This window comes from Fundulus heteroclitus, unplaced genomic scaffold (assembly GCF_011125445.2).
Source record: "Fundulus heteroclitus isolate FHET01 unplaced genomic scaffold, MU-UCD_Fhet_4.1 scaffold_57, whole genome shotgun sequence".
NCBI lineage: Eukaryota > Metazoa > Chordata > Actinopteri > Cyprinodontiformes > Fundulidae > Fundulus > Fundulus heteroclitus.
The window spans coordinates 1,110,952-1,124,968 of NW_023397000.1; the positions used below are offsets into that span (position 1 = coordinate 1,110,952).

Consider the following 14,017-nt stretch of genomic DNA (forward strand, 5'->3'; position numbering starts at 1 on the left):
TGGGATTAAGGAGGTCTTCGAAGTATTACGCCCACCAACGCACGACGTCCCGAGTCGAGGTCAGCAGCACACCACCCCCACTGTAAATAGTGTTGGTACTGCACTGCTTCCCCCTCCTGAGACGCCGGATAGTGGACCAGAATCGCTTCGAAGCCGTACAGAAGTCTTTCTCCATGGCCTCTCCGAACTCTTCCCACGCCTGAGTTTTTGCCTCGGCGACCAGCCGAGCCGCCTGCCGCTTCGACTGCCGGTACACATCAGCTGCTTCCGGAGTCCCACAGGCCAAAAAAGCCCAGTAGGACTCCTTCTTCAGCTTGACGGCTTCCCTCACCGCTGGTGTCCACCAGCGGGTTCGAGGGTTGCCGCCGCGACATGCACCGACAACCTTGCGGCCACAGCTCCGACTAGCCGCCTCAACAATAGAGGCGCAGAACATGGTCCATTCAGACTCAATGTCCCCCGCCTCCCTTGGGACGTGTTTAAAGTCCTCCCGGAGGTGGGAGTTAAAGCTCTGCCTCACAGGGGACTCCGCCAGACGTTTCCAACAAACCCTCACAGTACGTTTGGGCCTGCCCGGTCGGACCGGCTTCCTCCCCCGCCATTGGAGCCAACTCACCACCAGGTAGTGGTCGGTGGAGAGCTCCGCCCCTCTCTTCACCCGAGTGTCCAAGACATACGGCCGCAGATCAGATGGAACGATAACAAAGTCGATCATTGAACTGCGACCTAGGGTGTCCTGGTGCCAAGAGCACATATGGACACCCTTATGCTTGAACATGGTGTTTATGATGGACAATCCATGACGAGCACAGAAGTCCAACAACAAAACACCACTCGAGTTCAGATCAGGTGGGCCATTCCTCCCAACCACGCCCCTCCAGGTCCCACTGTCATTGCCCACGTGAGCGTTGAAGTCCCCCAGCAAAACGAGGGAGTCCCCAGGAGGGGCACTCTCCAGTACCCCTTCCAAGGACTCCAAAAAGGGTGGGTAATCTGAACTGCTGTTTGGCGCATAAGCGCAAACAACAGTCAGAACCCGTCCCCCCACACTAATGCGGAGGGAGGCCACCCTCTTGTTCACCGGGGAAAACCCCAACGTGCAGGCACCGAGATGGGGGGCAACAAGTATGCCAACCCCAGCTCGGCGCCTCTCACCATGGGCAACTCCAGAGTGGAAGAATGTCCAGCCCCTCTCAAGGAGACTGGTTCCCGGAGCCAGAGCGGTGCGTCGAGGTGAGTCCGACTATCTCTAGTCGGAACCTCTCAACCTCGCGCACAAGCTCAGGCTCCTTCCCCACCAGAGAGGTGACATTCCACTTCACAAGAGCCAGCGTCTGCAGCCGAGGATCGGAACGCCAAGGTCCCCGCCCTCTACTCTTTCTCCTCTCAATTCTTCGTGTCCTCACTCAGAGGAAACTCACTTAGATAGGAAAAACATTTATAGAATTTATTGATAGATTTTATATTAGGGCTGGACGATATAGAAAAAAGCATATTGATAAAAAAATGCATATTAATCGATTGATAATTATCAAAAAGATTTAAAACCTGGCTCTTATAATATTGCTAAATGACTTACTTTTACCCCTCCTTGGGCTGCCACCTTACCGTAGTGGAGGAGTTTGAGTGTCCCGATGATCCTAGGAGCTATGCTGTCAGGGGCTTTAAGCCCCTAGTAGGGTCACCCAAGGCAGACAGGTCCTAGGTGAGGGACCAGACAAACAGCAGCCCAAAACCCCTTTATGATGAGTGACATTAATGGATCTCGTGTTCCCTCGCCCGGACGCGGGTCACGTGCCCCGCCTGGAGGTGGGGCACGTTGGCGAGCGTCTGGTGGCCAGGCTTTTACCCATGGAGCCTGGCCGAGCTCAGCCCGAAGAGGCGACATGGGTCCCCCATCCGATGGGCTCACCACCTGTCGGAGGATAAGATAAGATAAGATAGGCTTTATTGATCTCACAATGGAGAAATTCACTTGCCACATCGGTTCATACAAGAAGGTGCAGAGTAGGAAAGGTGCATTCAGTTATATACAGTGAATCTTCATATATACAATGGATCAAAAAGGATACAAAAAAGTACAAAAGAAATAGGGATGGGCATATGCATATGCTATGTCTTATTTACATACATAGTGATCTATATGTATATAAACATATATACATACTGATTGTCAGAGATATATATACATGTGTTCTGACATATGTTCTGGTGGTGATAGCAGCAGAAGTCACTACATCAGGATTATTGCACGGGTTGTGGCGCAGTGTATTAATTAGATTATTGCACATTAGTCATTGCACATTAGTTATTGCAGTTGTGGTTACAGTTATAGTGCAGCATTGTATAATCTGATAGCAGTAGGAAAGAATGACCTGCGGTAGCGCTCCTTTTTACAGACAGGATGTCTAAGTCTGCCACTAAAGGAGCTGCTCAGCTCCTCTACAGTCTGGTGCAGGGGGTGGAAGGTGTTGTCCATCGTGGATGTGAGCTTGGACAGCACCCTCCTCTCAGCACCCTCCTCGCTGCCAGGGGCCCAGCAGACGACAGCGTAGAGGAGGGCTGAGGCCAACACAGAGTCATGGAAAGTTTTTAGCAGAGGCCTGCTTGCACCAAAGGACCTCAGCCTCCTGAGAAGGTGGAGGCAGCTCTGGCCCTTCTTATACAGACCATCTGTGTCCAGTCCAGTTTATTGTTGACATGAACACCCAGGTATTTGAAACTCTCCACAGTTTCTATGTCCTGCCCCTGGATGTTCACAGGTGAGTGAGGTGGGGGTCTTCTCCTGAAGTCGATCACCATCTCCTTGGTCTTATTAGTGTTATGGCCCCTGTTTAAACACAGATGGTTTTTCTCACACCAGTCCACAAAGTCCATTATGACTGACCGGTACTCCAGCTCGTTCCCCTCAGACACACGGCCCACAATGGCCGAGTCATCAGAGAACTTCTGAAGGTGGCAGCTGTCCGTGTTGTAGGTGAAGTCCGATGTGTAAAGGGTGAAGAGAAAGGGAGACAGAATGGTGCCCTGGGGGGCCCCGGTGCTGCAGAGTGCCACCTCTGACTGACAGCCGTGCAGCCGCACGTACTGAGGGTGGTCAGTGAGGTAGTTGATGGTCCAGTCAGCCAGATATTTGTCCACTCCAGCGTCCTCCAGCTTCCCCCTCAGCAACATCGGTCTGATGGTGTTGAAAGCGCTGGAGAAGTCCAAGAACATGACTCTCACAGTGCTCCCGGTGGTCTCCAAGTGGGTGAGCGCCCGCTGCAGCAGGTAGAATATGACATCCTCTACTCCGATGTTGGGCCGGTAGGCAAACTGCAGCGGGTCCAGGGTGGGGCTCACCACGGTGCGCAGGTGTGAAAGGATGAGGCACTCCATGGTCTTCATCAGGTGGGAGGTCAGAGTAACTGGTCTGAAGTGGGCCGGTTCCCTGGCGTGCGGTGTTTTGGGAACCGGTACCACACAGGAGGTCTTCCACAGGGTGGGCACCACCCCCAGGCTGAGGCTCAGGTTATAGATGTAGCTGAGGACCTCACAGAGCTCTTCTGCACAGGTCCTCAGCAGCCTGGGGGGGATGCCGTCCAGTCCAGAGGCTTTCCTCTGTTTTAGCCTCATCAGCTGACCTCTCACCTGCATTGGAGTGATTATGAGGGGGGAGGAAGGTAGGACCGAAGGTGTAGATGGGTCGGTCGTTGATAGGAGTGGTGGTGGGGGGATGGTAGATCTCTGGAGGGCTGGTGGTTGGAGACGTGTGGAGAGTTGACGGCAAGGAGGGGGCCAGTGTGGGGGGAGTCGAACCGAGTGAAGAATGAGTTCAACTCATCTGCAGTCTTGGTGTCTCCATCTGCAGCCCTGCTGGTTCTCTGCCCAAAGCCGGACATGTTCTTCAGACCTCTCCACACGTCCCTGACATTGTTCTGCGCCAGCTGCTCCTCCATCTTCTTCCCACAATCCTTTTTTGCTGCCCTGATCCTCCACTGGAGCTCCCTCTGTGCTCTACGCTGCTCCTCTCTGTCCCCTGAGTAGAAAGCCCTCTTCTTCTGGTTTCCGGAGGACTTTCAGCTCAGGGGTCACCCAGCGGGGGTTGTTTGGAAAGCACTGTCGTGTAGGCACAATGCTCTCCACACAGAAGGTCATGTAGCCAGTGATACATTCAGTCAGGCTGTTGATGTCATCTCCATGATAGCTTTGGAACATGCTCCAGTCTGTGGTTCTGAAACAATCCCTCAGCTTCTCACTGGCTTCGTCTGACCAAACTTTTCACTGACTTCTTCTGTGCTATTGTTCTCCTCACCAGTGGAATGTAATGGGGGAGCAGGTAGACGAGGTTGTGATCCGAGCGTCCAAGTGGGGGGAGGGGGGCGGAGGTGTAGGCGTCTTTAACATTGGCAAAGGGCCCAAAGGGGCCAAAGGGGGCGAGTGCATTGTGCAACGGGTGGCAGTAGAGGGCGGGGACCTTGGCGTTCCGATCCTCAGCTGCAGAAGCTGGCTCTTGGGACATGGATTGTCACCTCTTCGCACTCTGTGCTCGATTAACCAGCGTTGAAAACCGTGACGTCAGACCACTGTTGTGAATTCGCATTCTCAAAGAAAAAATCCGTATTCTCAAGCAGCCACTGCTGTTTGTGTTCATGAAGAGTAAAGCACAAATTTAAACTTGAAATTTGTATTTATTAGTTATTGAAGTTGTAACTATTTAAACTGTATGTTGTATCTTTTGCATGAGATTTCAATTATTATGAGTTTACAAATGTTTATTATGCACAACTTCTGACTAATATGCACACAACTCTGCCTTTATGCACAAGTTTATTTTGAAAATGATCTTACCTCATAGAAAAAGCCAGATCAAAACTACACCATGACAATGATATAGTGGCATTTATTACCAAATCATCATAGGGCCTACAAATCATCATTGTCTGTGTCACACATGCAACAGAATTACTCAACTTTGGGAAAATATGTTTAAAGCTTTGTGCCTTTTTGCTGGCTCTGGCTGGTTTGCTGACACACGTGCATGCCCACACACACACTTCTCAGCTGCTGCACGTCTCCCGTCTGTGATCCACAACAGAGTTTGCTTATAGTGCACAAGGGGCACAGATTGGAGAAGTGGGGGGGGGGGTACGTACCACCCGCCACCCGTACCCCCCCCTACATTACGCCATGCATGGAGTGTTGTGGTCAGCAGTCACAGAGGGAGCTTTTGTTGTTGGCTTCTTACTGTCTTTGCAGGAGAGTTTGTGTGTGGACAGGGAGGTGGTCGTTCAGTATGTAGAATAGGTGAACGTCTGCAGGTAATGGAGCTTAGGCTTGCTGGAGATCTCAGGATCAGGATTCTGAGATTAGGATCTGTGCATGTAAGGCTGGGTAAGCAAGTATTTTTCTGTATTTATCAGCGGTAAAGTGTGTTATTAGGGAAATAAATTGCTCCTCTCTGTGTCGCTCTCTCGTTGTCACTGTTTACACATATGCGATGCTGAAAATGCACCTGTCACTTTTATCTGGGTCATTTAGTAAGAATGATTATCATTAATAAAAAAATTAATAAAGTAAACATTCTACACTGGCGCATGAAATGGTTCATTATCCCTTACTAGGGATGGGCACCTTTCACATTTGTACTGATACCCGGCACCTGGGAATCGATACCAGTACTTAACGGTATCTATTTTCAGTAATTTTGTGTGTTTATGTAGTATTAAATGTTAGTTTATTAATATAATCTAAAAATTTTTCAATTTGACATATTTATTTCTCAATATATAAACTTGTTTCGATCTAAGAAGTAACCTTATTATATTGCCTGAATCCACAGCGCATAAAACACATTTTTACCAAAGCGACAGTTATCACAGGCACACAGAGTGAACACGGTGAATACATGATTGAGATTGTGTATGAATACATTTTAGGGAAAAGATATATTAAAATTATTATATCTTATCCCACTTTGTAAATCTGGGCGGGATATATTTGCAATGAGGGAACAGAGAGGCTTTCCTCACTGCAGCAGCTGTCTGTCTGTAAGACAGCGCTTGGAGAAGTAAGGTGGTGCTCAAAGCAGCACTCGCCAATCACAGAAAGAACTTGAAAGAATGGGTTACTTTCAAGGGAAGTCACCAATAACAGAAAAAGGTTTTTCGTTAGTTTTTTTTTTTTAAAAAGGTCACTGGATGGGTATGAAAAGTCACTACATATAGTGAGAAATTCACTCAATTGGCAACAGTGACCAGATGCTTCCTCATCCTCAGATTAGAAGTATCCCCACTACTGCCCTTGTACTTCACGTCAAAAGTATTTCAGTGACCGCAATCTGCAGCACATTTAGAAAAGTGAAGCCATGGTTCTTCCAGCGCTTATATGACACTGTACTGAACCAGTGACTACTGATGTCATTATGCTCTTGTGTGTGCAATGCTGTTTTCAAATTTGGCATGGACAATCACCCACTCTTCCTCTCTCTCATTGTCATAGTGATGCGTTTCGGTCCTGAAACATGGTACCATTTGATTTTACGTGACTCTGCCCTTGGTAGCCCCAACAGGATTCAGTCGGTACCTATAGAAGTACCGAATTCAGTACTCATCCCCATTCCTTACTTTGGAAACTACATTGTGCTGGGCTGTCAGAACTGGTACCAATTTTGAAGGCCTCAATCGGTGGGCACAAGCACGGACGCAGGGGATCTTGGAGGGTTCAACAAGACTTGCCCTCATATGTGGAAAGAGCTTTTGGAATAAAACACACAAGAAAAAAAATCATGGTGGGGGGTGGGATGTTAGCCTCTTGTTTCTCTGCAGAACCTTGCTTCTGATTAGTTCTTTTTATGTTTTATTTTATTATAACATATGGATATATATGTATGTATGTGTAAATATACACATACATACACGTAGAAACACAGCTGCTCATGCTTTGTCATATTAACAGTTGGCTTCCATCCGTCTACTGCTTGCTTTTTAAAATTTCTAAACTTTGTTGCTGTGGTTCCTCCCATTGCCATTCTGCTTCTCCTTGCAGCAGATTCCTTAGCAGTGCAGACACCTCTGACAAGTTTGGAATGAATTTGGACACATACTGTACCATTCCCATGAACCTCATTAATGCTTGTTTGTCTTCTGGCTGTGGCATCTGTACAATGGCCCGAATCTTTTCATCATCAGGCCGTAGTCCCTCTGCACTGAGCATATGGCCAATGTACTTCTTTCATTCTGAATTTGCATTTGGCTTTGTTGAATCTCCACACCATGACCACACCATCCAATCCTTTGATCATCTGGCCCACAGCTCTCTGAAACAACTCGCTGGCGGATGAGATGCCAAAGGGAAGGTGCTTGAAACGATACCTGCCTAAAGGTGTGTTGAAAGTACACATCTTGAAGCTCTCCTCATCCATGTTTATTTGAAAAAAAGCCTTGGTTTGCATCTAACACAGAGAACTGCATTCGGCATTTGTGCCACCAATTCCTCCACCGTGAGAAGCTGATAATGTTCTCCTCTTATTGTCCTTTGTTCCCCCACCTGGAAGTCCCCAAAGAGCTCTCTGGCTTTTCACATTAAAGGCACATCAACACTCTCATAGGTAACAGAGTCCAATACCAAGGGTGCCAAGTCACAGTGACTCTCCCTCCCATTGTTCGACAGTCAGCTCCCGTATATTGAGTCCATTTGATTGAACCACTTCTGCTCACGTTGCTCCAACCATTGAAGTCGTTAATGGACCGTTAATTGCTCTTCACTTTTTTTATCTTCGTCTGCCGGCGTTGTTGTGCTGTTGGCTGGTAGCCCTTGGCAGCCATCAATTTGGAGTTCCATTTATACTTTCTTATTTTTCAATTCAATTCAATTCAATTCAATTCAATTTTATTTATATAGCGCCAAATCATGAAACATGTCATCTCAAGGCACTTTACAAAATCAAGTTCAATCATATTATACAGATTGGGTCAGATTATACAGATTGGTCAAAAAATGTCCTATATAAGGAAACCAGTTGATTGCATCAAAGTCCCGACAAGCAGCATTCACTCCTGGGGAACCGTAGAGACACAGGGAGAGTCATCTGCATTGTACATGGCTTTGCTGCAATCCCTCATACTGAGCAAGCATGAAGCGACAGTGGGTAGAAAAACTCCCCATTAACGGGAAGGAAAACCTCCGGCAGAACCGGGCTCAGTATGAACGGTCATCTGCCTCGACCGACTGGGGTTACGGAAGACAGAGCAGAGACACAACAAGAGAGACAAAAAAGCACAGAAGCACACATTGATCTAGTAATCTGTTCTACATTAGATGGTAGTAGCGGGTGAGCCGTCTTCTCTGGATGATGTCACAGCTAACAGAACGCCAGACCAGGTGTACCTACTATGAAGAAAAAGAGAGAGAGCAAAAAGTTAAAAGCTGAAATGACGACTGTCATTTCAATGTAATACAATGCAAAACTGGAGAACAGTAGACTGAAGAACAGTAGAAATCAGTAGAGTGAGAAAATTAGACCCTGATATCCTCCAGCAGCCTAGGCCTATCACAGCACAACTATAGAGATAGCTCAGGGTATGAGCCACTCATTTTGTGTGGCATCATCAACCTCCATCTGAATTTTCTCGTCCACCATGAAGCACAAAATGTGTCCACCTCTGCATTGGGCCACGTTATTGGTTTGAGGGCTTCCATCTCCTTTCAGTGTCTAATGATATATTTGGTCTCTGCTGCAGCTCTTATGTGTTTTTTAAATATGGCTGGTCTGATTATACTTTGAGAGTTGCTCTTGTTACATAAATTGTGACTCCATCCATTAGTCAGTCAGAGACAGACAGCATTCTGGCATGACGTCTTCAACTCAACTTGCTGCAAATGGAACCCCAGCGAAGCACGTCCCAGAAATGGTAACAATTCAATGTAGCCCTTACTAATGGGAAGGCCTAAAAACCAAATTATGTATTAAGACTATCAATCATTTAATTCAATCAATTGATCTCATGTTGCCCCTAAAGGGGTGACGTTTTCAGTCAGCTAATTTATCTGAAAATTGGTTGAGAATTCACCGGATTCAGAGTGTCTAAAAACATAAAGTACATTTTCCTGAATTGACGTGTATTCTGTCTGACTGCAGCTTGGTCAGACCTAAGATGGCCGCTCTGTCAGCACGCCTCTCACCCGACGACGGGGTGTCTACGTATATGATGTCTATGGCTGTGACAACGAAATTCCACTTCTTCTTCTTCTGTTTTAAAAGTGGTGCGCTCTTCTTCTTCGTGTTTTAATGGCATCTGACATTCAAAAGGATCATTACCACCATCTAGTGGTGCACTCTGTTCCTCATCTTTATATTATCAACAGTGCAACCAGCTACCGTAACACCTGTTTCTGCGTGCAACAGCTCTACCGTAATAACAGTCTACACGCAACATTTTCCCCCTCGGTAAAATCGGAGACATTTCCGGGGACAGCTTTAGCCGGGGACAGGTGGTCCAAAATGGGGACATCGGGGAAATCGGGGACGTCTCGTCACCCTACTCAACAGTCTCTTTTCATTATTGTTCGCCACGCGCCTATTGTCTCTCCATCACTCTGTCTCTCCCGCCGTCTCTCTCTCTTTCGCCGTCTCTCTCTACCCTCCTCCTGTAATAATACTGTTTAATGTTTTAACCAGGTTACATGTGTTTTCTATATCGTTTTGTTTTTGTCACTGCATTATTGTGTACTAAGCGCATCCTTAGCATTGCACAATCCAGAGTCAAATTCCTTGTATGTGTATACAAATCTGGCATATAAAGCTGATTCTGATTCTGTTGTGTGCATGTAACATCTAGCTGCTATCTAAGGACTCAGAGGCTCTCTCCTACCCATGTACACCAACTGCCTTCTTACCCCGATCCGCATACTGGCATCACATCACTGGAAACCAGACCCGCATGGACCGTGGAAGTGGTAGGCCAGATTTACCAGTTTCAGACAGTTTGATGAAGCATTTTCCATATACTTACACTTACTATAACAATTGCTTTTTAAAGGTAACTTTTATAGATTTTTCTGAAAATATTTGAAATTTTGCCATTTTAAAAGTAAGCACATCAATGATAAATCTATTTTAGTCATTCAAGGGGTGCAAACACATCTTGGGCTAAGCTCAAATAATCTTCAAGAGGCTGCCTCAATATTGGTCCTCCAGGTGTGAGGAGGGATGTTGGGCTTGGGTGCTATGCAGACAGCGTAGCAAATTATGGGAATGGGTTGGAAGTGCTAATTCCTGGTGGCTTAATCTGAATTTGGTGAACATGGAATATCACCTGACCAGCAGGTCAAGAACTGGTTGTGATGTGTGAAGCTGAGCGATGTTCAGGTTCAAAGTTGCCAGAGGTAAGGTTCTTACTGTTTTCTGTGCACTAATCGAAGCAGTGTTTCTTTATTTGACCACTGTTCAAAATGGAATCAGAATGAGCCAATGTCACATAAAGATAAGAACCCAGAAACAGTATTGCCTGTTGCAACTAAAACACTTGTTTGGTGGCACCAGCAATGATAGAAGCCATCAGTCTAAAGGAGGCCTTTAGGGTTTGATTGTCTTTGAGCACTCCCAAGCAAGATGGCGTGTAGTGAGGAGTCCCTAAAGATAACCCCTGATGTCCAAGTGTCCAGTGTCCACTGACGTTCTCGTAGGTGTAGCAAACTTTGGGAGGAATTTAAAATGCTATTGAAAAACCTTTGGTTGGCCTCAAGGAAGATCTGGAAAACTACTTATTGGCTCAGAAAGAAGAAAGGGTGACCATCACAAGCTGTGTGTGGTTTGTGGAAAGCTGCAGTCCAGGACTGCAGTCCATGGAAATTTAAGTAATTTCAGTATATTGTAAACTACATCCTACACATGTAAATATTTGTTAGTGTATCAGAAAAAAGATGACAAATGACTTTTATTAATTGTCACACTGAACAGAAAAGGTTCCAAGTAAATACAAATAAACAAGAATAGACACTTTTGTTAACAGTGTCACTTCCTCCATGCATTTTGCATTAGACAATGTAGCTCCCTTGAAAAAGAAGGCGATTACTCACAGTACCATGGCTCCCTGGTTTACTTTAGAGCTGCGGTCTTTGAAGCACAATGTTAGGAAATTGGAGAGAAAATGGCGCTCTACACACCATGAGGAATCCTACCTAATTTGGAAAAACAGTCTACTGTTGTATAAAAAAACTTTGCAGAGTTAGAGCAGCATATTTTTCATCATTAATTGAGGAGAATAAAAATAATACTAGCTTTCTCTTCAGTACAGTTTCTAAACTTACCCAGAGTCACAGCTCTGTTGATCCATCCATTCCCTTAGCACTTAGGAGTAATGACTTTATGGGATTCTTCATAAATAAAATTGATTCCATTAAAAATAAAATAATTTGCATCCTCCCAAACATGATTACCTCGTCCTCAGTAAGTGAGGCAGCATTGGAGGTATCTTTAGAACCTGCGCAGTGTCTGAACTGTTTAAAAGCAGTAGAGCTTTCTGAGCTATCTAAAATTTTAGCTTCATCTAAACCTTCTACCTGTATGTTAGACCCAATCCCAACCAAGTTGTTTAAGGAGGTATTCCCTCTGATCAGTGGTCCTATTTTAGACATGATTAATCTATCCTTGGTAAATGGATATGTACCACAGGCTTTTAAAGTAGCTGTTATTAAACCTTTACTTAAGAAACCATCTCTTGATCAAGTTGACCTAAGAAATTACAGACCTATATCTATTTTTTTCCTGTCTAAAATTCTTGAGAAAGTAGCTTCTAATCAACTATGTGAACATTTACAAAGTAATTTGAAGAGCGTCAGTCAGGCTTCAGAGCTCATCACAGCACTGAAACAGCTCTGGTGAAGGTCACCAATGATATTCTCATGGCCTCAGATAATGGACTTGTGTCTGTACTTGTCCTGTTAGATCTCAGTGCTGCATTTGACACAGTTGATCACAATATTCTCCTAGAATGACTTGAGCATACTGTAGGGATTAAGGGGAAAGCATTAGGCTGGTTTAAATTGTATCTTTAATAATAATAAATCTCTAGTGGCCCAAACTCTAGGAGTACCACAGGGTTCAGTCCTTGGGCCATATATATATATATATATATATATATATATATATATATATATATATATATATATATATATATAGTTCTGATTGGCAAAATTATCAGACAGCATGGTATTAATTTCCACTGTTAAATCCTGATGAATCCAATCAATTACTTCTACAACAGGCATGTTTTAAAGAATGGGTACACCGGCCTACTCATACATATCTATTGAAAACCTATCTTACCCCGGTTCCAGATTTGGCCGCAAGTGAGAAAACATTGATCAAAAGGTAGAACAGTGTAATATGCATATTTAATTCATAGAAATTAAATATGGAGACAGAGTTTACATTACCAATCAAGATGATTTCACAGCACGATGCAGAAGTCTGTCTGAAGTAAGTTTTGGAAAAACATTCTTTTTATCAACTTTAGAGCTCCTCCTGCAAAGCTCGGGAGGAGGATGTTGACCCCCTCTCCTTCTGACCCCCCCCCCCTCCCCCCCGCCGGGGGAAATAAAACACCCTGGTATTCTACCCAGCAATAGAGGGGAGACACACCTTCTGCCTGACTAAGATATTTTCTTAACACATGTGTTGATGAAATCAAAAGCTGGATGACTTTAAGTTTCCTGCTTTTAAATTCTGACAAGACAGAAGTTGTAATCTTTGGACCAGAGTCCTCAAAATATAAACTTCTTAATCAATCACTTAATCTGGGTGGCATTAAATTGGCCTCTGGTATTAAAGTAAAATATCTTGGTGTTATTTTCGACCTGGACATGTCATTTAAATCTCATATTAAACCGGTTTCCAGAGTTTACTTTTTTCACCTCCGGAATATTGCCAAAACTAGAAATATTCTGTGCAGGCTATAAAACTAGTCCATGAATTTGTTACTTCAAGGCTGGATTATTGCAATTCTTTACTATCAGGAAGTCCACAAAATGCAGTTCGAAGTCTTCAGCTGATCCAAAATGCTGCTGCAAGAGTTCTGATGAAAATCAACAAGAGGGATCATATTTCTCACATTTTAGCTTCCCTTCATTGGCTTCCTGATAAATCAAGAATAGAATTTAAAATTCTTCTTCTAACGTATAAAGCCCTTAATAATCAAGCTCCATCATATATCAGAGCTCTGATTACCCCGTATGTTCCTAACAGAGCACTTCGCTCTCAGACTGCAGGTCTGCTGGTGGTTCCTAGAGTCTCTAAAAGTAGAATGGGAGGCAGATCCTTTAGCTATCAGGCTCCTCTCCTGTGGAACCAACTCCCAGTTTTGGTCCGTGAGGCAGACATCCTGTCTAATTTTAAGACTAATCTTAAAACTTTCCTTTTTGACAAAGCTTATAGTTAGAGTGGCTTAGATTACCCTGTGCTATCTCTATAGTTATGCTGCTATAGGCTTAGGCTACTGGAGGACATCAGGGTCTATTTTTCTCACTCTGCTGAGTTCTCCCATTGTTCTCCAACTTGCATTGCTTGTTGTTATTTCAGCTTTTAACTTTTTGTTCTCTGACGTTTTTTTTTCCTTGATAGTAGGTGCACGTGGTCTTGCATTCTGTTAGCTGTGACATCATCCAGGAAAGACAGATCACCCACTATTACTATATCATGTAGAACAGATTCCTGGATCAATCTGTGCTTCTGTGCTTTTTTGTTTCTCTTGTTGTGTCTCTGCTCTGTCTTCTCTAACCCCCAGTCGGTTGAGGCAGATGACTGTTCATACTGAGCCCGGTTCTGCTGGAGGTTTTCCTTCCCGTTAAAGGGGAGTTTTTCTTTCCACTGTCGCTTCATGCTTGCTTAGTATAAGGAATTGCTGCAAAGCCATGGACAATGCAAACGACTGTCCCTGTGGCTCTGGAGTGAATGCTGCTTATCAAGACTTCATACAGTCTACTGGGTTTCCTTATATAGGAATTTGTTTTGACCATTCTGTATAATCTCACCCAATCT

At 44.8% G+C, this 14,017-nt stretch overlaps 1 pseudogene; it reads left to right on the top strand.

Annotated features, from left to right (window-relative positions):
• LOC118561142 overlaps positions 1 to 13,418 on the top strand; it is a 29,217-nt pseudogene extending 15,799 nt beyond the window's left edge.
• Positions 13,419 to 14,017: the final 599 nt, after the last annotated feature.